Source organism: Macaca fascicularis, chromosome 4 (genome assembly GCF_037993035.2).
Source record: "Macaca fascicularis isolate 582-1 chromosome 4, T2T-MFA8v1.1".
In the NCBI taxonomy this organism is placed as follows: Eukaryota; Metazoa; Chordata; class Mammalia; order Primates; family Cercopithecidae; genus Macaca; species Macaca fascicularis.
Window position 1 is genome coordinate 107,667,159 of NC_088378.1, and position 26,204 is coordinate 107,693,362.

The following is a 26,204-nucleotide window of genomic DNA, read 5'->3' on the forward strand; positions in this document are numbered from 1 at the left end:
TGGTTAACAACTGTTCCTGGGAAGCTCGTGTGGTCGTTGGAGGTAAGAAGACACTCTGGCTTTCTAAGTTGTCATAGTTCTTGTGCTGGTCTTTTCTCATCTGTGTGGGTTGATGTTCCTTTAATGTTTGAAGTTGCTGTCCTTTGGATGGAATTTGTTATTTTATATTCTTTGATGCCCTCAAGGATTTCACTGATATAAGTCAAAACCTCAAGGGCATCAAGAATATAAAAGATATAAGTTAGGTTGGTTGATTGGCTTTTGATATGGTTTGGCTGTGTCCCCACCTCAATCTCATCTTGAATTGTGACTCCCACAATTCCCACGTGTCATGGGAGAAACCCAATTGGAGGTGATTGAATTACAGGGATGGGCCTTTCCTGCACTGTTCTCTTGATAGTGAATGAGTCTCACGAGACCTGACGGTTTTAAAAATGGGGGTTTCCCTGCACAAGCTCTTTGCCTGCTGTCATCCACGTAAGATGTGACTTGCTTCTCCTGCCTTCCACCACGATTGTGAGGTCTCCCCAGTCACGTGGAACTGTAAGACCAATAAACCTCTTTCTTTGGTAAATTGCCCAGTCTCATGTATGTCTTTATAAGCAGCATGAAAACGGACTAATGCAGCTTCATTTCTGGTTAATTTTAGGTGTCAAAGGCTTAGCTCAGCACTCCTGGGATGTGTACTTTAACCTGGGGTGCTGGGATTAGGTCCATGGCTTTGTTTTCTTGCTCCTTGTGCTTAAACACCTGCTACACTGTGAGGCCCGAGGTGTTCCTGGTTCACTGGTGATAACACTCAAATTGGGTGACCTGGGGAGATGATGCTGGCAATAGTGCTCTACTGAGGCAGCGGTAGCAGGGTCTTCACTTGCAAGAAGCAGCAAGTTGGCAGTGTCCTAGAGTCTGTACACATATATGTGTGCCAGTAGCAGTGGCATGTCAAGAAGGGCAATGAAATGCATGTATTCGTGTGTGCCAGGAAAGCAGTGGGTACAGGCTGCAGTTGATTGCATGTCGGCAAAGTAATAGGGCAAGGCTTTGGGCATGTACATGCCAGTACAGGCCTGTCTGCAAAAGTTCTCTGATGGTTTTGTGGGGTCTGTCAGTGTAAGAACTATGCTGGTAGCTGCTGGGAAGTGCCCCAGTTGGGCATCTGAGGGTGTACTAAAGTTGGATGCAGCCAGACAGGAATCCTAAGAGAGGCCAGAAAATGGTGGGGGTACTCAGATCAGCCTGGCCCCATCCCATGGGCAAGATAGCCTTGTTCTGTTCAGATCCAACAGCCAACAAAGGCTAAAGCCATCTAGAGGAGTGTGGCCAGCTTTGGGAGATGGGTTTCCTTGGCCATTCTTTATTGAAGCTCTTCCTGTACCTGACCCTCTGGGATCTGCACAGCCTGGATTTCTATCCCTGCCAACACTCCAAGCAGTTTTCTATGCCAGCTCAAATGTCCACTGGGGTTGCGGGAACTCCTGCTGCTAGGATTCTGGAGATCCATGAGGAGAGTGAGCCACTCCATGCCTATTTAACTCATCCCTTCTCCAGGAGTCACTCAGGACCAGGAACAAATCCTGGTCCTCAGCAACCAGGTGCAGGCTTCTTACCATCCACTCCATTCAGTCCAGATTCTGCATCCTCCCTCTGTACATTCTAAATGTCTTCCTTCTGAAGATCTACTACAAGTGTGCCAGTCTTTTTGACGGTCTGGTCTCTCAATGGGAGGAGCTATTCCTGGCTGCATCTAGTCAGATATCTTGGCTCTACTCTTATGTTATTTTGAATAGAATTGCTTTTGTAATTTGATTTTCCAGTTTTTCATAGGTATTATATAGAAATACAGTTAAATTTTGTTTATTCACCTAGTTTACTGTTATTTTGCTAAATTCCTTATTAATTCTAGTATTTTTTATAGATTCCATTTTTTTTACATAAGCAGTCTACTTATCTGTGCACTACATGTATAAAATTTTATTCACAATGCAAAAGTACCTTTGTCAAAAATAGTAAAATTATAGTACTTTTTATTTTATCATATAAAAAAATCTTAATAAAGTACCATTATCATGAAAACATATTTAACAACAAAACTTTTTACATAAGTTAAATAAATAATATATCTTAATATAACTAAGATATATCTAATTTTATAATGGTGCTGTGTTTAGTTAAAATTCTTTTGTAAAAATTATAGTTTCTCAACTGGTGCAAAAAAAGTCAATGAGGTAAAATATTAATTGCTTCATTCTATAAAGATTTATTGAGCATCATGTCTTGCCACAAATAATTAACCTCAAATTTGGAAGAGATCGTGACACCTAATTGATAGTGTGATGATTATTCTTTTCTGCTAATAGGAGAACATGTTTTTAAAGTGATGTATGTGCATTCATGCATATGCTTGATTATGCAAACTACAGATATGAATATAATAAACTTTGATATAAATACATGTTTATGTAAAGAAAAATATGCATTTATTTTGGCAGGGTCTAAACATTAATAATGTCAATAATTAATGTCTATCTATATATAGGTAGATCTGTAAATAGATAAATACCTACATATATATTGATAGAATGGTGGATGGACATTAATTATTATGTATCCTTTTATAGTATTATAAATCTTAATGGGTATTATTTTTTAAAAAGTTGATGCACTTTTTTCAGTAAGAACATTCAAACAAATATGTAAATTATAAAACAAGAAGTAAGTTACTTTAAGGTAGCAGAAACACACTAAAAACAATATTTTTTAATTCCAAGAAAAACAAAAACTGAACACTATTAGCCAAATTTAAAAGTTTTATATTCTGCCTGTAATCCCAGCACTTTGGGAGTCCGAGGTGGGAAGATCATGAGGTCAGGAGATGGAGACCATCTTGGCTAACATGGTGAAACCCCATCTCTACTAAAAATACAAAAAATTAGCCTGGTGTGGTGGTAGGCGCCTGTAGTCCCAGCTACTTGGGAGGCTGAGGCAGGAGAATGGTGTGAACCCGGGAGGTGGAGCTTGAAGTGAACTGAAATCCCGTCACTGCACTCCAGCCTGGGCAACAGAACGAGATTCCGTCTCCAAAAAAAAAAGAAATTTCATACTCTATCTCTCTTGCCCTTATTACCTTGGTGAATTTTCTTTAATTAGTAATGAAAGTAAAATGTAGAGAGATTACATGAAAAGATAACCACTAGAAGAAGGTATAAAAGGAAAAAAAAACACTCTCTAAATTTAACTTCAATTTTTTTTAATTATTAGAAAAAATAACATAGAACCATGAATTAAATATTGTTGATGTCAGGAATTATACTATTAAGAATTTTCAGAAAATTATCCTCATACAACAAAATTTTGTGTTCACAAATACACTGGTGAAAAAATCAATTTAAGATAGTAGACTTTCTAGCCGGGCGCGGTGGCTCAAGCCTGTAATCCCAGCACTTTGGGAGGCCGAGATGGGCGGATCACAAGGTCAGGAGATTGAGACCATCCTGGCTAACCCGGTGAAACGCTGTCTCTACTAAAAAATACAAAAAACTAGCCAGGAGAGGTGGCGGGCGCCTGTAGTCCCAGCTACTCGGGAGGCTGAGGCAAGAGAATGGCGTGAATCCGGGAGGCGGAGCTTGCAGTGAGCTGAGATCTGGCCAATGCACTCCAGCCTGGGTGACAGAGCGAGACTCCGTCTCAAAAAGAAAAAAAAAAAAAAAAAAAAGATAATAGACTTTCAATTAATGACTGAGTTTACTCAGGAATGCCAAGTTGGATTAATATAAGAAAATTAATTTATATAACACATTAGTAAATAAAAGGAGATAAACATATTATTAATTTATTTACTTTGAAAAAACACAACAACAACAACAACAACAACAACAACAAAAAAACCCTTGGGGCAAATGTAAGAAAAAGAGGTGAGAGTTTGAAAGCTTTTTTTCTAATATCTGGAATAAGCCTAGGGTGCTTAATATACCTCTTTTTGCCATGTGGAAAAAATCAGTGCCCTAATGAAAGAAAATAAATAAAAAAGTTACTTTAATAAGAACTTAAAAACTGCTATTAATTATAGATTACATAATTATATGTTAAGAAATGCCCAGAAAAGCCTCTGATAAATTATTAGAGTGAAAGAAATTCAACAATTTTGAGAGATACAAAATGTTATATAAAGTCTATTTTCTTACCAGCAAAAAGAATACACTGTAACTTTTAAAACAACATTTATACTGCACAAAGGAACAACTTATGAATAAATCCAGTATGTATCATTTAAAATAAATTATAGAAATATTTCTAAACATTGTATTAATGAGATAACAGTATTATCGGTCAGGGTTCTCTAGAGGGATGGAACTAATATGACATATATGAAGTGGAGTTTATTAAGAAGTATTACCTCAGATGATCACAAGGTCCCACAATAGGCCATCTGCAAGCTGAGGAGTAAGGAGGCTAGTCCGAGTCCCAAAGCTGAAGAACTTCAAGTCCGATGTCCAAAAGCAGGAAGCATCCATCACAGGAGCAAGATGTAGGCTGGGAGGCTAAGCCTGTCTAACCTTTTCACGTTTTTCTGCTTGTTTTATATTCTGGCCACAAGGCAGCTTATTAGATGGTATCTGCCTAGATTAAGGGTGGGTCTGCCTTTCCCAGCCCACTGACTCAAATGTTAATCTCCTTTGGAAACACCCTCACAGACACACCCAAAAACAATACTCTGCATCCTTCAGTCCAATCAAGCTGACAGTCAGTATTAACCATCACAATAGTTTATTAATTATTGGATATAATAGTATGTCTGGCAAAGTAAAGTTATATCATAAAATTATACACTTATAAAACAGTATTATAAAATATAAAATAATTTTATATTAGCTAATATATTAATTTATATGTTAAATACTATTTTGAAATGTGTGTATAAATATATATACACACTACAGATGTATTCATATATTGTTATATAATTTTCCATAAGTTTTTTATAGATTTCATAATATCCTAATTAATATTGCAACAATTTTTGTTGGAAGTTGAAATTATAATTGTAAAATGGATACAGAATAGTAAATAGCCAAGAATAAACAACACACTAGTGTAAAAGAAGAAAAGGGACATTTTCTATCAAATATCAAGACATAATTTGTTTTAAAATCTCCTTAAGGTAAATAGAAACATGGTACAAAACAGAAAGCCTGTAGAAAATGTAAGTGATTTGGACTGTATTATGATATACGGCAATGAAATAAACCTTATTTGTATGAATTAATCTCAAGCAAATCAAAATAAATGATATTCCAATAGGAAAATTTTATGGTTTGTATAGTGAAAACCAATATAATTTATACCTCAGGGCCTGATGAAGAGAATGTTCATGCGAGTAATAGAAAATCCTCACAGTTCTTCACTGGTCTGTGGAGTAAAAGCCATAACGCTTAAACACACACGTGCGCTCGCCTAACATTGACCCTTTTTCATTAGCCTTTAACACAGGATCAGAGACAATGTCATATACTAATCTCAAAAATTAAAAAGATGAATAAGGAAGTTCCCTGTCACCATCCCATTTTATTCATGGACATAGACTTTCCAAAAGCCATAAAGACCATGGAGGAAGATTGTAAATCAATATAAAGTTAATCAAATATTAGCTGCAATTGCAGCCTCTATTTTACCTGTGTTATCTTTATTACAAGATATTAACACAGCATCTGGAACTTGCCATATTTTCTAATGGGGAGAGTGGAATCTTTCATTTTCTTTATCATTAATAAAATAAAAGCTGTTAGCATTTAACTGAGATTTTCAGCAGTAAAGATTTACTTCCTTGCTCCTAAGGCATGTTCATGGTTCTGTCAATGGTTCAATAGGGAACATTTGAAAACATATTCTCCAAGATAACAAGCAATCCATTACCAAGAATGTAGCCATACCTTCAGTAGGACCCCATATATGGTAGAGAACACATGTAGTAACTTTGGAAATAGTGCATTAGTTAACTTATCCATTAAATTAGAAAACTGTCAGCTTTAAGTGTAATCTAGGTTAGGATGCAAAAGGGGATTACAGATGGTTCAGGCTGCAGTACTTCCTTTCCTGCCGCTCAGGCCACTTGGTCTGGCACACTTTGTGGCTCTTAAGGACTCTGAAGAAAGTCTCAGGAAAGCCCCAAATGGTAACATTATGGCACAGACACCCTGATTCTTAAAACAGAGCATTATTTGTTTTTCACAAACAAATTTGATATGCCATTAGCCAAAACTGAGACTCTCACTATAGAACATTAAGTGATAACTGACTGGAAATGTACATTAAAAGGTGAATATTACTAGATAGCTAATCTGGGAGTTACAACAATGATCCATGGTAGAATGGAAATACTATAATAAATCAATTTGTGTCCATTAAGAAATAATATTACATTGTATATATATAATATCACATTTTGATGTATATAAATTGAATAATGCATAATGAAATAATATTTTAATGTGACACACACACACACAATGGATTAGTATTCTACCATGTGAAGAAATGGGATCCTGTCATTTTCAACAACGTCAGCGGAACTGGAAGACATTATCTTAAGTGAAATAAGTCAGGCACTGAAAGATAAATGTCACATGTCCTCACTCAAGTGGGGTAGCTAAAAAAATTGATCTGAGAGAGATAATGAAGAGAATGGTGGTTATCAGAGGCTGGGAAAGGGAGTAGGGATGAGAAGATTAAGATAGATTGGTTAATGGGTAAAAAACTAGAGTTAATAGAAAGAGTAAGATTTAGTGCTTGGTAGCACAATAAGGCAACTATAGTTAATCATAACTTCTTGTATATTTCATATAGATAGAAAGGTAGATTTGACATGTTTCCCACACAGAATAAAGACCAATGTGTGAGGTGATGGATATCCCAATCACTCAATTTTGATTATTGCACATCATATGCTTTTATCAAAATATCACACATACCCCATAAATATGTACAGATATTATGCATTAAGAATAAAGAGGTAAAAAGTTATTTGACTTAAATAGGTCCAGAAAGTATAGTACATTAGATTAGCATGTCATCTAGGCCTAAAATTACCTATCTTTGTTTCACTGATGTTTTTCCTTCAGCATATAACTATGACCTCACTGACTATTATTTATGTCAGCAGAGAGAGAAGGGGAAAAATCCACAAAGGGTTATATCAGTATTTTGGTGTGGAAAGAAAAAGAATCACTACAAGTATATAGCTTCAATCGGGGGTGATTCCGAAGGACAGTGATGAGAGCAGACATGTTTTAGTGGACATATACTTGAAGTTATCTACTTATTAGAAAGAAAAATGGTTGGAAATAAGAATTTTTGGCTACTGATGGATAATTTGACTCCATCATTAAGGCCTTGGGATGGAGAACATTGACCATCAGAAACAAGATGGCTAGAGGAAATGCCATGCAGGGGGACTTTAGGATGAGGAACATGGTGTTTAGATTTTGTCTTATGTCTATGTCCTCTAGAGCACACTTTCCACATAGGAGGTGTTTAATCATCTTGTGTGCAAAATGACTTTTCCAGTGAAAGTCAGTCTTCAAACACTTCAGTATTTGCACAGTGGATCTATGCAAGAAGTAATCTATGTGTTATCTCAATCCCATTGGGTCCCTTTTATCCAAGGTAACCTTACTACTGCCACTGCTCAGTATATGACACACTAGCAACAGAGACCAATGCTGAACCTTCAATATCATATCTCTTGAATAGATCAACCAGGCACTTTGTGGAAATGACTTATATATGACTACTTTCAACTTGAGATTTAATCATCTGTCCTGAACGAGATTAGTATGTGTTCTAGGTATGCATTTCCCTTTTCTGGAAGACATTTGCTCTATGAACACCATGTATAGAATCACCATGTATAGAATCAGATATTTATTAATATCTGAATTAATAAAATGAAATCCTGCAAAACGTCATCTCAGATCAAAAATCTAACACAGTGGTAAATAATGTACAAGAATGTCTCCTGAGCCAAAGGATCTACTTGCCTTATTATATATCATTCAGAAGATACTATCATGATAAATCATTGGAATCGATTTTTAAAGGTTCAGTTAAAATTCTAATTGAACAGTATCTAGGAAACTTAGAGCACTGTTTTTCAAAATGTGGTACGTATGTTAAACTAATAATCTTATTTGATTCTGAGAGATGAGTGACTAGGATCAGGAACCAGTGAAAACAGAATTGGTCATTCTCACCAAAAACCTACTTACTGACTTGGAAATATGTGCTTTCTTTGAAACATAGTCTATGTAATTATGAAAGTCCAGGTAACTACAGGTAGAATGGTCATCTCTTCAGGGGACAAGAGCAGGGTCTCAAAGAACCTAGATCTAAATCCAGGACTGATAACTAATCATTTTTGGCTCCTCATGCTATACTCAACAGGAATATAAAGGAGTTACAATGACATCAGAAGTAATCATCCCTAGTTATCATAAACGGCCAGGATTGCTATTGCACAATGGAGCAGTGATAAGTATGTCTGAGATTCAAAGGAGTCACCAGAACACCTCTTGGGACTTACTTGCTTGATACAACAACCATAGCCTGTCAAGGTCACGATATCCAGGAATTTCAAACACCCCATGTTAAAGGTCTGAATGACCCCACCAAATAATCAACTTAGATAGCAGGCATGCAGAATAATGGTAAGGGAAATCTAATGGGTAACAACAAAGAAAAATGATGATCTGATGTAGACTAGCCATCAGCTATGAGCAGAGAAGGGCATTTCTTCACTGACTTTGTTATAATTATTTTTTATTAGAAATGATTATGAGACACCAACTTGTAGAATTAGTGAAAATATTTATTTAATATGGGGCACAAATGGAGGTGAGTGATGCAAGATGTGACATCTCTACCAGATACCATCACTGCTCCACTCATCTCCTATTGTCCTACTTCAGGGTTTCTCTGCCTGGGGACATTCTATAACTGCAGGAACATTTCTGGTTTAACAAATGAAGACAGGCTGAAAGTGCAAGGACTTAATTATCCATCAGAAACCTTCAGCTAGTTAGGTTCTAGAGCTGGTGAATCAATGTCCCATCTTCCTTATGCCTTTGTGAGACAATTTGGAATATGTGTCATAGAGTCCTCAGTCATCCTCAGAAATAATCAATTTGTTAACAGTTTTTACTAGATAGTCTTTTGTCCTCCTTTCCTTTTTCTGATCCCTCACTATGATTTCTGAGATCACCTCCCAAATAGAATATGTGCAACTAGATACTTCTTTTAGAGATAGTTTTTGCAATAACCCAAATTATGACATCCTCTTTTTGTCAAATAATAAAATTTTAGTTCATAATCAAAATTTAACACAGATTATGTTCCATTACGACTTCTGCACACAGATGTTTATCAAAAATATATTGGAGATCAAATGATGAACTCACATTAAAAAGCTGTAATAACCAGCAGATTGTGTAATGGCAAACCTACGGTTTTCTGAAGATTAAAATAACCAAATTAAATATATATGTATATGTCTATATATGACAGAATTCCAGTGCAATTATAAAATAATTCATATATTTATGGCTATGTGTTTATAGACACACTTAATACAACTTGGGTCTTTTACATTGTATTATTTTAGTTACATATTATATAGCCATGCAAAATCATGTGACTAGAAATACTGAGGTCTGCAAACTCATGTTAGTTAATGAATATGAATACAACTTGTGATTATACATTCCCTGTGAAGCAAAAATACACTGGAATGAGACTTTCAGTGTTCTGTCATACTATCATACCTGTATAAGTGCCTATTGGTTTTCTCAACCCAAATTTACAAATAGTTATAAACTAAGTCATACTAATCTCTCAACATGCCCTTAAGGGGAGCATCGACTTATATTTATTGGAATTTTAAGTAAGCATAGACCACTTATTTAAGGTTTCAAGCAATGTCTATAACAAATACATTGTATTATTACATAATATATCAATAATTAGATATCCCTTTTAACATAATGTAAAATTTGCTGTAGAGTATTAAAAACCACGTTTTTCTTATTCAACTTACTGTTTGAAGTAGAAGACAAACATGGGCACATGCATTGTAAAGGTCCATTATATTTTTACCATATTTTCAAAGAGAAATAGTATTCCATCACGTTTTCAAAGAAAAAGAAAACACAAGAATTTAGGTGTGAATTTAAAGAAGAAACAAACTGCAGTAACATACATTTATTTATTATTAAAAATATTCTGGGATATTGAAACCTCATATATATTAGAAAAAATTTGGAACTTAAGACATGAAGATTTTTTAGACAACACCAGGGATAATAATTCAAAATATTCAGAGGTCAGAAGACTGTAAAAAGCATCATTTCTCCTATAATATTTTTTCTCACACACTCCTGAAAGAAAACATGACGATCTCCATTCTTACACATGAGACAATTGAGACTGACGAAGAGTGAGATAGAACACTTCTGTTTAAATTGTTGTTATTATTTAGTTTTAGAGATTTAGGGAGTACAAGTAACAAAACTGCACTTGTACCACCTAAATCTCTCTCTCTCTCTCTTTTTTTTTTTTTTTGAGACGAAATCCCGCTCTGTCTCCCAGGCTGGAGTGCAGTGGCGCAATCTTGGCTCACTGCAACCTCCGCCTCCCGGATTCAAGCAGTTCTCTTGCCTCAGCCTCCTGAGTAGCTGTGATTACAGACACATACCGCTATGCCCAGTTATTATTACTATTGTGTTATTTATTTATTTATTTATTTATTTATTTATTTATTTATTTATTATTTTTAGTAGAGATAAAGTTTTGCCATGTTGGCCAGGCTAGTCTCGAACTCCTGACCTCAGATGATCCGCCTGCTTCGGCCTTCCAAAGTGCTAGGATGCAGGCATGAGCCACCGCGCCAGGCCCTGTACTCTCTAAATCTCTAAGAATAAAATGCCATGGATATATGGCACAGTGGTGACGTCTGGGATTTAACGTACCCATCACTCACTTAGTGAACATCGTATCCAATAGATAATTTTTCAGCCTTTACCCCCATACCACACTCCCTCTTTTTGGAAAATCCAGTTTATTATTCCACTGTGTATGTTCATGTGTACTTATTAGTTACCTTCTACCTATAAGTGAGAACGTGTACTATTTGACTTTCTTAGTTATTTCACTTAAGATAATGACCTCCAGTTCCATCTATGCCATTGCAAAAGACATTATTTTACCGTTGTTGTCTTTTTTTTTTTTAAATGCCTGAATGGTATTCCATGCTACATATACCACATTTTCTTTATCCAATTATCTCTTGATAGACAGTTAATTCTGTGACTTTGCTATTATGAATAGGGCTGAGAAACATGTGAGTGCAGGTGCCTTTTTGATATAATGATTTCTCTTGTTTTCTTTTTATCATTATTTTTTAATGTGGCTAGTAGAAATTATTTTTCATCCTTGATTTTAGGTTCAGGAGTACATGTGCTGGTTTATTGCATGGATAAATTGTGTGTCACCTGGGGTTTGGTGTACAGATAATTTTGTCACCCAGGTAATTAGTGTAATACCCAATAGGTAGTTTTTCAATCATCAGGTAGATACCCAGTAACTAGATTGTTTGATCAAATGGTAGCTCTACTGTTAATTCCTTGAGAAATCTGCATACTGTATTCCATAGAATTATACACATTTTCACTCCAACCAACAAAGTATAAGCATTCCCCTTTCTCTGCATCCTTACCAGCAATGGTTGTTTTTGACTTTTTAAAAATAGGTATTCTGACTGGCATAAAGTGGTCTCTCTTTGTGGTTTTACTTTACATTTCTCTCATAATTATTAATGTTGAGCATTTTTATAAGGTGTTGGTAATTTGTATATCTTGTTGTTGTTATTTTTAATAAACCTGTTCATTTTATTTACTCACTTTTTAGTGGGGTTGTTTTTTTCCTTGTTGAGTTGAGTTTCTTGAAGAATCTGGATATTAGTCCTTTGCCAGATGCATAGTTCACAAATACTTCTTTTTTTTTCCATTCTGTAGGTTGTCTATTTAATCTGTCAATAGCTTCTTTTGTTGTATGCAAACTTCATAGTTTAATTAAGTCCTATTTGTATATTTTTGGTTTTGATGCGTTTGCTTTTGAGGACTTAGTCATAAATTATTGCCTTAGGTCAACATCCAAAAGAGTTTTGTCTAAGTTTTCTTTTAGACTTTTATAGTTTCAAGTCTTATATTTAATTCTGTTATTCATCTTGAGTTAATTTTTCTATATGTTGATATATAGGGGCCCAGTTTTATTCTTCTGCATATGGCTATCTGGTTTTTTCAGCACCATTTATTGAATAGCATGTCCTCTCCCCACCACATATTTTTGTCAACATTGTCCAATATCTCTTGGTTATAGGCATGTGGCTTTATTTCTTGGGTGTCTGTTGTGTTCCATTGATCTATATGTCTATTTTTATACCATTACCATGCTGTTTAGGTTACTAAGACTTGCATGCAGTATAGTCCAGTGATTGTGATGCCTTCAGCTTTGTTTTTTTGGCTAAAGATTGCTTTGTCTCTTCAGGTTCCTTTTTGCTTCCGGATGAATTGTAAGATGTTTTATAATCCTGTGAAAAATGATGTTAGTATTTTGATAGGAATTTTGTCGAATCTGAAGATAGCTTTAGGCATTATGTCCAACTTAAGGATATTGATTCTTCCAATCCCTTAGTGAGGAATATTTCTACATTCTTTGTGCCATCTATGATTTCTGTCAGCAGTGTTTTGTAGATCTTCTTGTAGAAATATTTTAACTCCTTGGTTAAAGGTGTTTTAGGTATTTTATTTGTTGTAGCTATTATAAATTGGATTGGATTATTAATTTTGCCCTCAACTTGAATGTTATTGGTGTATCAATATTGCTATTGATTTTCATACATTGATTTTGTATCCTGAAACTCTACTGAAGTCACTTATCAAATCTATGAGTCTTTTGGAGGAGGTCTTTGTATTTTCTATGTATAAGATTATATCATCAGTGAATAGAGATAACTTGATTTCCTCCTTTCCAGTTTGGATGTCTTTTATCTATTTATTTTGCCTGATGGCTCTAGATAGAATTTATATTACTACGTTAAATAAGAGTGGTAAAACTGGTCATCATTGTCTGTGCCAGTACTCATCACTAATGCTTTAAAATTTTCCTCATTCAGTATGACGTTGGCTGTGGGTTTTTTGTACATGACTTTTATCGTTTTGAGGTATATTCTTTCAATGCCTAGTTTATTGACAGTTTTTATTATGAAAAGATGATAAATTTTATCAAATGCTTTTTGCATCTATTCAGATGATCATGTAGTTTTTCCTTCATTCTATTTATGTGACATAGCACATTTATTGATTTATGTATGCTTAAATAATCGTGTATCACTAATAAAATGCACTTGGTTGTGATGTATTATTACCTTTTTGATGTGTTGTTAAATTTAGTTTGCTAGTATTTTGTTGAGGTTTTCGTATCTATGTTTACCATGGATGTTGGCCTGTGGTTTTCTTTTTCTTTTTTGGTTTGTTTTTGAATGGTTTTGGTATGAAGGTAATATTGGCTTCGTAGAATGAGTGAGGAAGAATTACCTTCTCTTTGATTTGGGGGAACATTTTCAGTAGGATTAGTACCAATTCTTCTTTGTACATCTGGTAGAATTCAGCTGTGAATTCATCTGGTACTGGGCTTTTTTTGTTGTTGATGGGAGAGGTTTTGGTACTGATTCAATCTTATGAATCATTATTGGTCTGTTCAGAATTTATATTTTTTCTAGTTCAATATTGGGAGTTCGTATGCATCCAGGAATTTGTCAGTTTTCCCCACGTTAGAGTTTGTGCTTATAGAGATGCTCATACTAGTCTCTGACAATATTTTTATATCTGTGGTATCAATTTTAATGTCACCTTTATCATTTTTGATGGTGGCTATTTGATTCACCTCTCTCTTTTTCTTAGTCAGTCTAGCTAATGATGTATCAGTTTTGTTGATTTCTTCAAAGAACAAACTTTCATTTTGTTTGTTTTTTGTTCTCTCTTTCATTTAGTTCTACTCTAATATTATTTTATTTTTTCTTCTGCTAACTTTATATTTGGTTCATTGTGGTTTTCTAGTTCGTTGAGGTATAATGTTAGGCTGTTAATTTGAGACCTTTCTATATTTTTGATGTAGGCATTTAACATTATAACATTCCCTCATTAGAATTGCTTTTGCTGTATTCTAATGGTTTTCATAGGGTGTGTCTTCATTTTCTTTAATTTAAATTGTTTTTTAATTTACTTCTTAATTGTATCTTTTACCTAAAAATCATTAAGGACTAAGTTGTTTAATTATCACTTATGTGTATAGTTCTCAAAGTTTTTCTTGGTATTGATCTCTAGTTTAACTCCACTGGGACCTGAGTAGATACTTTATATGATTCTGGTCTTTTAAAATTAGTTTAGACTTGTTTTGTGGCCTAGGATTTGACCTATTTTGGAAAATATCTTATGTGCAGATGAGAATAATGTATCTTATGTGGTTGTTATATAGACTGTTCCGTAAATATCTGTTATGTTCATTTCATCTAGAGTTTTATTTGAGTTCAGAGATTCTTTGTTGACTTTCTGCTTCTATGACCCATGTACCCATGTAGTGTTGTCAGTGGAGGGTTGAAGTTTACCACTATTATTATATAACTGTCTATTGTAATATTTGTAATATTTATTTTTTGAATCTGAGTGCCCTGGTGTAGAGGGCATCTATATATAATGAAAGAGGGCATATATTTTTCTGTGTGTGTATGTGTGTGTGTGTGTGTGTGTGTGTGTGTGTGTGTGTGTGTGTGTATGCTCCCATTTGCTTCTGGTTTCTGTTTGCTTGGAATATCTTTTTTCGGTCTCTTTTCTTTTAGTCTGCAAATGTCTTTACTAGTTACGTGGGTTTCTTATAAGCAACATATGGTTAAATCTTGTATTTTATCTATTACACCAGTGTATTTCTGCTAAGTGGAAATTTAATCCATTTATGTTCAAGATTAATATTGTTATCTGAGGTTTTCTAACTGTCATAATATTAACTGTTACCTAGATGCTGTGTAGTTCCAATTGTGTAACTGCTTTATAAGATCTGTGAGTTTTCTACTTTCATGTGTTTTTATGATGGCAGCTATTGCCATTTCTTTTCCATGTTTAAAACTCCTTTGAAATTTTTTTTTTTTTTTTATAGGAATTGTCTAATGGTGTGGAATTCCCTTAGCCTTTGCTTGTATGGGAAAGACTTTAGTTCCCCTTCATTTATGGCACTAAGTTTAGCAGGACACAAAATCGTTGGCTGACAATTTTTTCTTTAGGAAGACTGAAAATAGGACCCCAGTCTCTTTTGGCCTGTAAGGTATTTGCTGTGAAGTTTACTGTTAGTCTAATGGGATTTCCTTGATAAGTGATTAAATGCTTCTCTTTTGTTTATTTTAGGATACTTTTCTTCATATTAACTTTGGAGAGTCTGAGGACTATATGCCTTAGTGAAGTTTATCTTACAAATTATTTTTCTCTTGGCTTTTTACACCTGAATGTCTAAATCTCTAGCAAAACCAGAGAAATTGTTCTGAATTATTTCCTCAGATATGCTTTCCAAACTATTTACTTTTTTTGTGCATCAGAAACAACTCTTACTCATAAGTTTGGTTGCTTTACATAAATCCCATATTTCTCAAAGGCTTTGCTCATTTATTTTTTTTCTTTATTTTTATCTGACTGGGTTAATTTGAAAGACCTCTCTTCATGTTCTGAAATTCTTTCTTTGGCTTTGCCTAGCCTATAGATAAAGCTTTTAGCTATATTTTGTAATTCTTTCAATATATATATTATTTCCAGAAATTCAGTTTATTTTTTAAAGATCTCTCTAGCAAGTTTTTCATTCATATTTTCAATTGTTTTTTTGATGTACTTGTGCTGCTTTACAACTTTCTCTTTGATCTCACTGAATTTCCCTACCATTCACATTTCAAATTCTTAATCTGCCATTTTATAATTTTCATTTCGTTTAGGATCTGTTGATAAAAAGCTAGTGTGATCCTCTGAGGAAATCAAAACACTCTACTTTTCATGTTGTCAGAGTTATTATACTGATTCATTTTCATCTGGAGAAGATACCACTACTTATTTTTGAATTTGCTTTTTTTTTTTTGAAAGGGATTGCTTCTACTTTGAGGTTGTGACTCTAGTGTATGTTTGGTAGGGTCTTTGGCTTTAGTTCTGAGTGCTTCCAGGGAACCGAGGTTCTATGAATTCCTTGGTTATAGATAGTTTTAGTGTGGTGGTTTTCTCAAATGCTGGTTGTTTGTAAGTTGTAGCTGTGGTGTACTGGGTGAGTGAGCACAGTCACTGCCTCCTGCAGAGATAGTGAGGTGGATTTCTTAGGAAGCTTATCTCATTTCCCATCTCTGTGCACTTCTGAAAACAGATATTGTATTGGGTTGTGTAGGTCAACTTCCCAGCCAGTAAGTGGTGCTTGCCGGAGACAGCTGAGAAGGTAGCAGTGAGATTTATGCGTGATCTGTAAAAACCGAAAGTACTTGAATTTCCCAGGTGATGGGAATGGCCATAGAATCCAGGGTTTTCTTTCCCATGTTGTACCTCTGAAGTGGGTCGAGTGAGCACAGCCAAGTGGGGCCAAGTTGAACCATCCTGTATCTAGGTTTTCCAATGGCAGGTATGAACGCTCACCTTCACAGGAGATAGCAAGTAACTCTCAGGGCACTGGGGTATCTTTTCAGGAAGAGGCAGAGGTGCTTCTCTCACACCAAAGGACCTTCATGGAGGGGAGAAGGGCAGGTCAGGAATCACAGCCCAGCAGAGGGCCGTGGGACCCACCCACCTCCCACACTCCCAAACTACAGGGTTTCCTTTGGCATCTGCCACTGGCAGCAGGCCAGAAGAGTTAGCCCACTCCAAAGCAGTCTGCATTCTGATTGTGATGCCATTCTAGGATGAAGGACTCCCTGTCCAGCTCTCAGGGAATAGACTTCCTGGTCCAGTCCTACAAAGAAGGGGCACCCAGCTCCCATGCTGCAGCATAGGTGCTCTTTTTCCACTCAAGATCAGATCACAAATCTCATTCCTATGTCCCAGATGGCATGCTCAAGTCCTGGGAGTATTCAGGGGGTCCTAGCTCCCAGACCTCCCAAGACGGTGGCGGAGGCTTCCAAGATGGTGGCGGCTGCTTCCAAGATGGTGGCAAGTCTCTCATTCTCTGACCTGGGGTTCTTGGCCTCAAGGATTCCAAGGAATGGAATCTTGGGCTATTCAGTGAGTATTATAGCTCTATTAGAAGCCTGGGAAACGGAAGAGAACCGTGGAACCCAGCGACTAGTGTTCAGCTCCATTAGGATGAACCCAGGCACTTAGCCATGCAGGAACAATGGGAGCCTTTAGCCCAATCTGGAGTGGCAATGGGCACCTCGCTGGATGAGGAGCACAGGGACACCCTGCCAGATCTGGTGGGTGGACCCAAAGAGGGTAGCCATTGCCAGCTCAAATTCCTGGGTTTATATCCCCATCATTGTCGCCCCCCCACCCCCCCCTCAAGCAATAGATGATTGGCTATTTCTTTACCTCCTCTTTTAGCTGAATTAGCATTTTAGTGAGCTCTCTTTACTACCTGATTGGTCAGGTGTGAGCTAAGTTGCAAGCCCGGGTTCAAAGGTGGATGAGGTCACCTTCCCAGCTCCGCTTAGGGATCCTTAGTCGGCCTAGGAAATCCAGTTAGCCCTGTCTCTCAGGAGGATAGGACCAGGCCTGAGAAACTGTCCTTGACTCAAGTGCTTGTTGTGATGAGGATGGCGGGCTGGTCTCAGGACAAAAATCGAACACTCAGGCAGGACAACAGCCACTGTGTTGCAGTGCTGCTAGCAGGAAGGGCAGGGCTGTCCACCTGGGAATGACGATGCAGGCAGCTTTGGGGTATTTCAGACAGTGTGGGGCGCATGGTCTGAACGTGCCTTGCTCCCACAGCAGCATGCAGTAGTGGCTTGTGGTACTTGTACTTAGGGCATGTGAGCGCACCCAGCCTCTCCTCTCCCTAACCAAGCAGCTGGTAGCAGCAGCAGCAACCTCAAGGCAGGAGGCAGAGCCTTCAGGCATGGGGTCCAGGAATGGCTCTATGCTGCAGCTACCCAGCACTTGGAAGCCTGTGGTAATCCATGAGAGTTTGAACAGAACCTCTGCGCAATCTCTAGGTAGCTCCCTATGCCAGTCTAGAGGCCTGTGAGGATCTGGGAGGTCTCTTGCATTTAGGATTATAAAGGTCACTGGCAGAAATATGGAGCTCCAGGGGTCTCTTCTTGGCTCTATGAAAGGGGCACTTGCCCCTTCTCTGGGTCCAGGGGCAGCTTTTGGCTGCCAGCAACCCCGAGCAGGCAGCCCTGCTTCCTCTTCCTTCACCCTCAGTGTATCCCACTCTGTTGATCCAGTGTTCTTTCTGACGATCCCTTTAAAGGGTGAATGTCTACTCAGATTTGGTCCTTCTCCATGGGAGACACATGCCTCAGATGCATTTACTCAGTCGTCTTGAATCCCGAGCACAGAATTCGGACCTAGAAACATAACATGAAGTTATATTTGTGAGTATCCGATCATAGGATTTGGAAAATCATGAAGACAGTTTCAGTTGCACATAGGTAATTCTGTATATAAATTTAAATAATTTTGATATAAATACTTTTCATGAATTAAATGATACAAATCCTAGCTGCTGAATTAAATCTAGAAGAAATCTTCAACTACAACTATTTTGATAACTATCCTTCCCAAAGGGATGTAAATTTATACACTCCTATAGGAGTTGTCTGACCTGGATTAAGGCAGTAGAATAAGAAAAAAAAAAAATGTCTGGATATTCTGATCGTTTCTATTTTTTTCCCTTTGAGTCTATTATCTTGATTAATAGGTATTTTCCACTTTTTAAGTGTCCAATGTTAAAATTACTTACTTTGGTTTAACTACTTTGGAGGGATAAGGAGAATTAAAATAGGTTGTAAATTATTAAAATGGCACAGATGCCATTCTTCAACAGAAGTTATTTAATAATCCTAAAGTTAAAAAGGTAGTAAGTGGCAGAGCTGAAAGTCAAACTTTTGCCTGAATGCAAATTGCTTGATTTTTTTTAACTACACAAAGTATCACTGTCCTTTAGGATTCTAAACCTCTCAGAAAAATAGAATAATAGTTTTTAATGAAAATCGAATCTTTGCAATGTAGCAGCTGAAAGTAATTAAACGATTTGAATTCCACAAATTTTCCATCAGCAATCCCAAAACAAGCTGAAGTCCCAAATAAAATGAACATAATAGACAACTCAGGCAACATCACTTAAATGCTATAGGATTTTTTTTCCAGACTTGGCACTCTCATAGAGTGAGTCAATGAGCCAATAAAGACAAATTTGCTTAGATACATACATATGTTTAAAACCTAAAACAAAACAGACTTCCTGTATTCTCTTTCCATCATTCTAACCCAAATATTATTTTTTGAAATGTCATTATTGTATTAACCAGCAATTGTTAATTCAAGAAGCAAATATGATGGAAAGGGCTGGAGGGAGGAAGCTTCTAATATACTATTTGTGTTTCCTCAGGGAAGCTATATAACTTCTCTGACCTTCAGTCTTCTCACTTGCACAGTCAGAAGGTTGTAGAAATCTGAAGAAATTGGGTATAAAATACACTTAGTATAATATCCAAAAGAATAAGTATTTTTTTTTTCTAAAATCTAGTCTGTTATTATTTTCATCATATTAGCCAACCAGCAGCTCTCCACTAAGGCTTATGACAAAGCTGGTGTAAATCTCCTACCATGTGCCTTCTATAAAGGGGCAACTCAGTAAGGATCTAACTTTAGGTGCTTTCCCAGAAAAATAACACAAATCAAATAACGTGGCTCATCTAATCCAGCAGTATACCACGCATTGATATTCTAGGCAAGAAGATAGAGAAAAAGTAGAGGATTTTGACTTTTGTTTTTGTCATGGGAAGTTCCTTCCAACAGATATTCTGTGATATCTGATTAGTAAGGACTCAGTCAGGGAACTGAGGTTAACAGCAGTAATTTTGCTCAGTCATTATTCACACTCTCAGATTAAGGTTGGACCTACCTCACTTCAGGTCAAGGAATCTTGAACTAACTTAAATCAATATTTCATTATCTGGGATTAATGGTAAATATAATATTAGAGGTAATCTGCCATATAGGATTAAATAATGAGTTCCATTAGTCTTTTGGACCATTCACATTTAAAGAGGTTACTAATATAGTGGATTAAAATATATCATCTTTGCTATTTTCTATTTGTTCTTTGTTTCTTTTATTGATTTTTTTCCTGACTTCTCAGGATTAAAGAATATTTTATTATTAAGTTGTATCTCTTTTATTTATTTTCTATAACAATTATTTTGACTTTTAAAATGCTTTCCCTAGAGCTGAGTGTATGAATTTTAGATGAGTCTACTTTGAAATAATATTAAATCACTTTATTTGCAGTGTAATGACCTTATTACATAAAATTCCCAGTACTTTTCTCCTATTTTTATGCTGTTATTTTCATATTTTTCACTTATGCAGATGATATAAGCACACAAAACATTGCTACGTTTTTGCTTTAAAAAGATCGTTATCATTAGAGCAATTCAAAATAAGAAAAAAGTGTTTTACCTTCATCTATTCTATTTCCAAACTCTTGACATACAATATTCCTTCTTTCTGAATAACTTCCTGTAATATTTTTATAGACTATGTTTGGCAACATATGAATCTGCTTTTGTCTAAGGAAAACTTAATTTCTACTTCCTTTGAAGAACACTTTGCTGGTTATAGTAATGTGAGCTGACTCTTTTTCTTTCAGCACTTTAATGATATCATTACATTGACTTCTTGCTTGCATGGTTTTTCCTAAGACTACTGTAATTATGATCTTTGTTATAGGATGGTATTGTGTCTTCTTTCTCTGCCTGTTTTCAAGATTTTCTCCTGTTGTTGATTTTCAGCAGTAGAAATATGATGTGTAATATACTTAGGTAAATTTGTGTGTGTCTATGTGCATGTGCGTTTCCTTTTTGGGGGGTTGAGGGAGGTATATATCATGTTTATTGTTCTAGTTTCATGGATCTCTGGTTTGTTGTCTTTTGGTAGTGTAATAACTTTCTTTATCCATCTGAGATTTCTACTGCACTCACAATTGATGGTTTGATATTGTTTCATAGCCCTTGGATGTTTATTCTTTTATACATTTTCTCTTTTTTACTCTTTATGTTTCATTTTGGGTAATTTCTATTAGTCTATTTTCTTTTTTTTTTTTTTTTTTTGAAACGGAGTCTCACTTTGTCGCCCAGGCTGGAGTGCAGTGGCACCATCTCGGCTCACTGCAAGCTCTGCCTCCCAGGTTCACGCCATTCTCCTGCCTCAGCCTCCGAGTAGCTGGGACTACAGGCGCGCACCACCACACCCAGCTAATTTTTTGTATTTTTAGTAGAGACGGGGTTTCACAGTGTTAGCCAGGATGGTCTCGATCTCCCGACATCATGATCCGCCCGCCTCGGCCTCCCAAAGTGCTGGGATTACAGGCGTGAGCCACCGCACCCGGCTATTAGTCTATTTTCAAATTCACTTATTCTTTCCATGGTTGTATCTATTCTACTGATAATCCTACCAAAGACATTTTTCATCTCTTTACTGTTTTTTTATTTATAATATTTTTTATTTTTTTCTTATACTGCCTATATCTCTGCTGAAGTTGCCTATCAGATATCAAATGCTGTATATATTTTCTGTGAGAACTTTTAATACACCAACCATATTTGTTTTACATTTTCTGTTACATAATATCAACTTTTGTGTTATATCTGAATCTATTATGATGATTTTTTTAATCTGCTGGGATTGTGGTGATTTTTTTTTTTTTTTTTTTTTGGGGGGTCTTTCACATGCTTCAATATTTTGTTTAGATCCAGGTGTACTATGTAGAAGAGTAGTGACTGTAGTAAATAGGTTTTATGCCTGGAAATGAGGACACTTTTTTCTTTGTTTAGAATTTTGATGTGGGGGTTAATGTAAATCTGGTTAAGAGTTGCTCTCAATTTAAAATTTATTGTTGCTATTTACCCAAAATGCAGCAACATTTTCAAATTCCTGTAAAGTTACTTTTTGCCTAAGGTGGAATAAAGCTTACCAGATCAATTTATGTTGGATTTTGAGTTACATGTTTTTCGTTTGTGCCTCTGATTCAGTCCTTGCATACTCTTGTTCCTCTCTTATTTCTCTCTCAGCAATTTTTGTTGTTATTTATTTGAAACCTCTTAGTTTGGTAGTGGAAGATGTTGGAGAAGTAGGAGGTAGATATGTTTGATTGTTTTTTCTGGCTCAGTTTGAGACCTGTGCCATGTACCTGTGTCTTGGTGGTATGGCCTTCTCTGCCCCTTTCCTGGTTGTAGCTATGGGTTGAGTGTGTAATACTGCTCCTCTTCCAATAATAGATTTTTAGCCCCTTCCTGATTCCTTCTACTAGTTACAATAGGTGCTTAACAATGTCTTAAGGTCAGTAGTGCTACTGCATGAACCATTGGAAATTAAAGTTTTTGTTTCATAGTGAACATGGTAGAGAAAAATTGGGGCAGTGTTTCTTGCCCCTATTGCATAACTGCTGTTTCCCTACTAATTTCTGCACCATTATGGACATTTAAGGGTCTTTAAGATACTTCCTGTGCGTGTCTGGTGGGGTTTCTGCAGGAAAAGCCTGAACAATGGTTCACGTTGTTCTTCTAGACTACACTCAGCCTTCACCAATTTTTGAGCTATTCTAGCTAAACTAATCCTATCAGTATCTAGTTGAATCTTTCCAAGGAAGTACATGCTCATGCCTCCTTTCTCCTCAAACGTAGTGTCTCTCCTTAGATTTTGGGGCCATTACTTGCTTTATGAATACAGTGTTTCAATGCATTTGAAAAAGGCATACATTTGAAGTTAGTAAAGTTGTTGTTGTTGGCAGGAAAGACACTGTGTATAGCTCTCTATATCATGGGATAGAAGCCAGAGACTCCATTAGCCTTTTGGAATATTAATGATTTATTTGTTTTATTAAACTATGCAGAATTATTAGTCTCTAACTAAATCAACATAGAGGACCCAATAGGTCAAAATATTGCTTATTGTTATTTGACAAGGAGAGACTAAAGGAACCTGGATACTTTTACAATTGGAAGTAAAATAATGCTCTTATTAAAAAGTTAGCACTCTAGATTATTATGAAGTGGCTATCTTGCCAATTTTCAAGTTTAGGTATCTTTCAATATTAAAAATTATTGAAATAGGAAGACTGTAATTAAAAGAAAATATAGATATTCAAATGTAATGAAAAAGGAGAAGATTTAGATGTGCAGCATATCTGCCTGAATTTGTTATTGCATTTAAGCACTGAATTGAATTCTGACTTTCCTAGCAGGCAAGGCATAAATTCAGGCTTATTATTAGTTGATGTGGTTTGGCTGTGTCCCCACTCAAATTTCATCTCGAACTGTAGCGCCCATAATTCCCAAGTGTTGTGGGCGGGACCCAGTGCTAGATAATTGAATCATGGGGTCATCATACTGTTTTTCTGATAGTGAATAAGTCTTATGAGAACTGATGATTTTATAAAGGGTAATTTTCCTACACAAGCTTGCTCATGTCTCTTTGTCTCCTGCCAAGTAAAATGTGCCTTTGTTCTTCATTTCCCTTCCACCATGATTGTGAGGACTGCCCAGCCGTGTGGAACTGTGAGTCCATTAAACCTCTTTTTCTTTAAAAATTACCCAGTCTCGGGTATGTCTTTATCAGGAGCGTGAACATTGACTATTACATCAGTCAAGTAAGATTCTGCTTTGAATACCATTTTGGTGTTGTAATAGACACTTTGTCATCTCTAGGATTTCAGGTATACATTAGCAGTATATCAATTTTGGGAATGAACCCCTCCTATAAATTGATGAAAGCCTAAACTCAGAAGAAAATTCTTGCTATTTTCACAGAAACCATTCCTTAATGCTATCTAAAAAAAATGAGTCAAATAAAAGTGTCTATATGTACATATAGCTTAGATAAAATATACCTTTAAGAAAGTGTCTTACTCATGAAAGTAAGATCTTTGAAAATTCTACAGAATCTTTTCTTTATTAAACTAGTACCCAAAATTTCTGATAATTGTTACTGTCTGGTGTTACAAAATGAACTGGAAGTAAATGACGACTTTGGTCAAAAATGGACTATATAATGTTAAGCAATTTAAAGGATATTTACTAGTAAATTTATTTAAAATCTAGGGAAATTGCTTTACTTTAGAAATAATTAATAACTAATGATTTTGAAAAACAGATGGAAATGAATTATTTGGCACAGCCATATTGTATCTTAGTACTGGGGCTTGGAATCTTGATTAAGTGTAATTGTTTTCTGAATATAATATTTTTAGCAGAAAAATATATTTCTTATTTATTTCACCATATATCTACTTTTAAGAAAATAAGTTTCGTAGCCATATATAGAAATTCCTACTTAATTTAAAGACAATTTATAGTGTGGTGATAGATGTTTTCTATGTATTTTACTAATAATCTTAGAAACTTCATAACATGTCTTAAACAAAAAGCAAAATATTAAAACACCATTAATATAAAAAATAATTTTTGTAATAATAATATAATCCCATTTTCTGAAGCACCTTAGTTTTTAAAATATGTTTTATTTCCAACAGTTGCTTTATGTCCACAGAGCAGACTGCAGTTTCATATTTGAGTTTTAAAAATAAAACAATGTTTTTCCTCCTGTATTTTGTTAAAAAATAAATACTTCATTTGATTTCCAATTTACATATTAAATATATTTTTCATTACAAGTTGGTAAAGTTAACATTATTTTGTAAAAATTAAGTTCATAAGAACACCTATTTTATATAACAATGACTAGTAACAGCAAAACTCATTCAGGTTTTAAACAATATTTCTCACAATGTCAGGAAAAAAGTAATTTCCTTATTTATTCTCCTGCTACCCTACTAAACAAATTCTTTTTGCAGCAATTACTAACAAGGATGTTTATTTATTTCAATTTTAGTAGCCACTTTAACCAATGTCTAAGCACTTCAATAGAAAGGACCTATTTGGTTTTACACTATCATTAAGATATTGACATGTAGCTATTGGCTACGGCTTCCAATCTATTTTTTCTCTTTAACTATGAGGAAACATATTCATCTATTAGCATCCCTTAATATTACTATGATGTATGGGTCATCAGATTTAATGAAACTGCCATGATTAATGATGCTCTAACGGTTTAATTGAAATAAATGAGCAAAAAGTAGAAAAGATGAAATACTGTATTAGTATATATAAGACATGGTCAGTTCAACAGTTAAACAGATGAACTTAGTACAAGTTGAAGTATTTAAAATCCAAATAATTGACCTCACAGGAAATTTGACCATGATACAGTACAAATTAATGTTTGCAAATATACCATCCTTATTTTAACAAATGTTTTCTAAACATCTAAACCTCTAGAGAATAGGTAAAATATAAATGGAGTTATATTATAATACATTACAGTGTATTATATTATAAAATTTTAAATAATCTTATATAATGCAATAATATACGATAAGAGATATACAGATGATAAAAATGGGCAACCAAAATAATCAAAATAAAATGTTCTCAAGTGAAATTACAGGCAGACTCTTATCAATTTAGAAAAATAAAGACTACATGGCATTAGGGGAATGACATAATATTATTTGCACTTTAAAATAGTAATTCTGAAATTATGAGGAAAGTTAGAATAATTGAATATTAACATTTTCATAAAAACTGCTTATTTTCTTTAGTTATCTGAATATTTCAGTCTTCTCACATCTTGCCACCTTGAAAGGAAGAAAATAATCTTAAAGCTTTAAAGAAAAAATCCTCTCCAAGAACATGAAGCTATAAACTCATGTGTACATCCCCCAAGTAGCATCACTATTGATCTGAGTAGAAGATACTAGTAATAAGTATATAACTTTAAAATTTCCTTTAAGTATTGTGACTATATAGGATGTATGTGAGCGTGTGTGTATGTATGTGTGTAACATGTGTGTGACCAGTTACACCA

The 26,204-nt window shown here is 35.3% G+C and overlaps 1 long non-coding RNA gene and 1 other non-coding gene across 2 annotated transcripts in view; both read left to right on the forward strand.

Moving 5' to 3' along the window:
* The window catches only part of LOC141410221 (uncharacterized), a 58,145-nt gene that overhangs the window by 5,903 nt on the left and 26,038 nt on the right, over positions 1 to 26,204 (forward strand). The window lies entirely within an intron of this gene.
* LOC123573241 (small nucleolar RNA SNORD65) lies at positions 9,435 to 9,507 on the forward strand. The gene has a single exon (XR_006697968.1). It is a non-coding gene; the product is annotated as a small nucleolar RNA SNORD65 (small nucleolar RNA).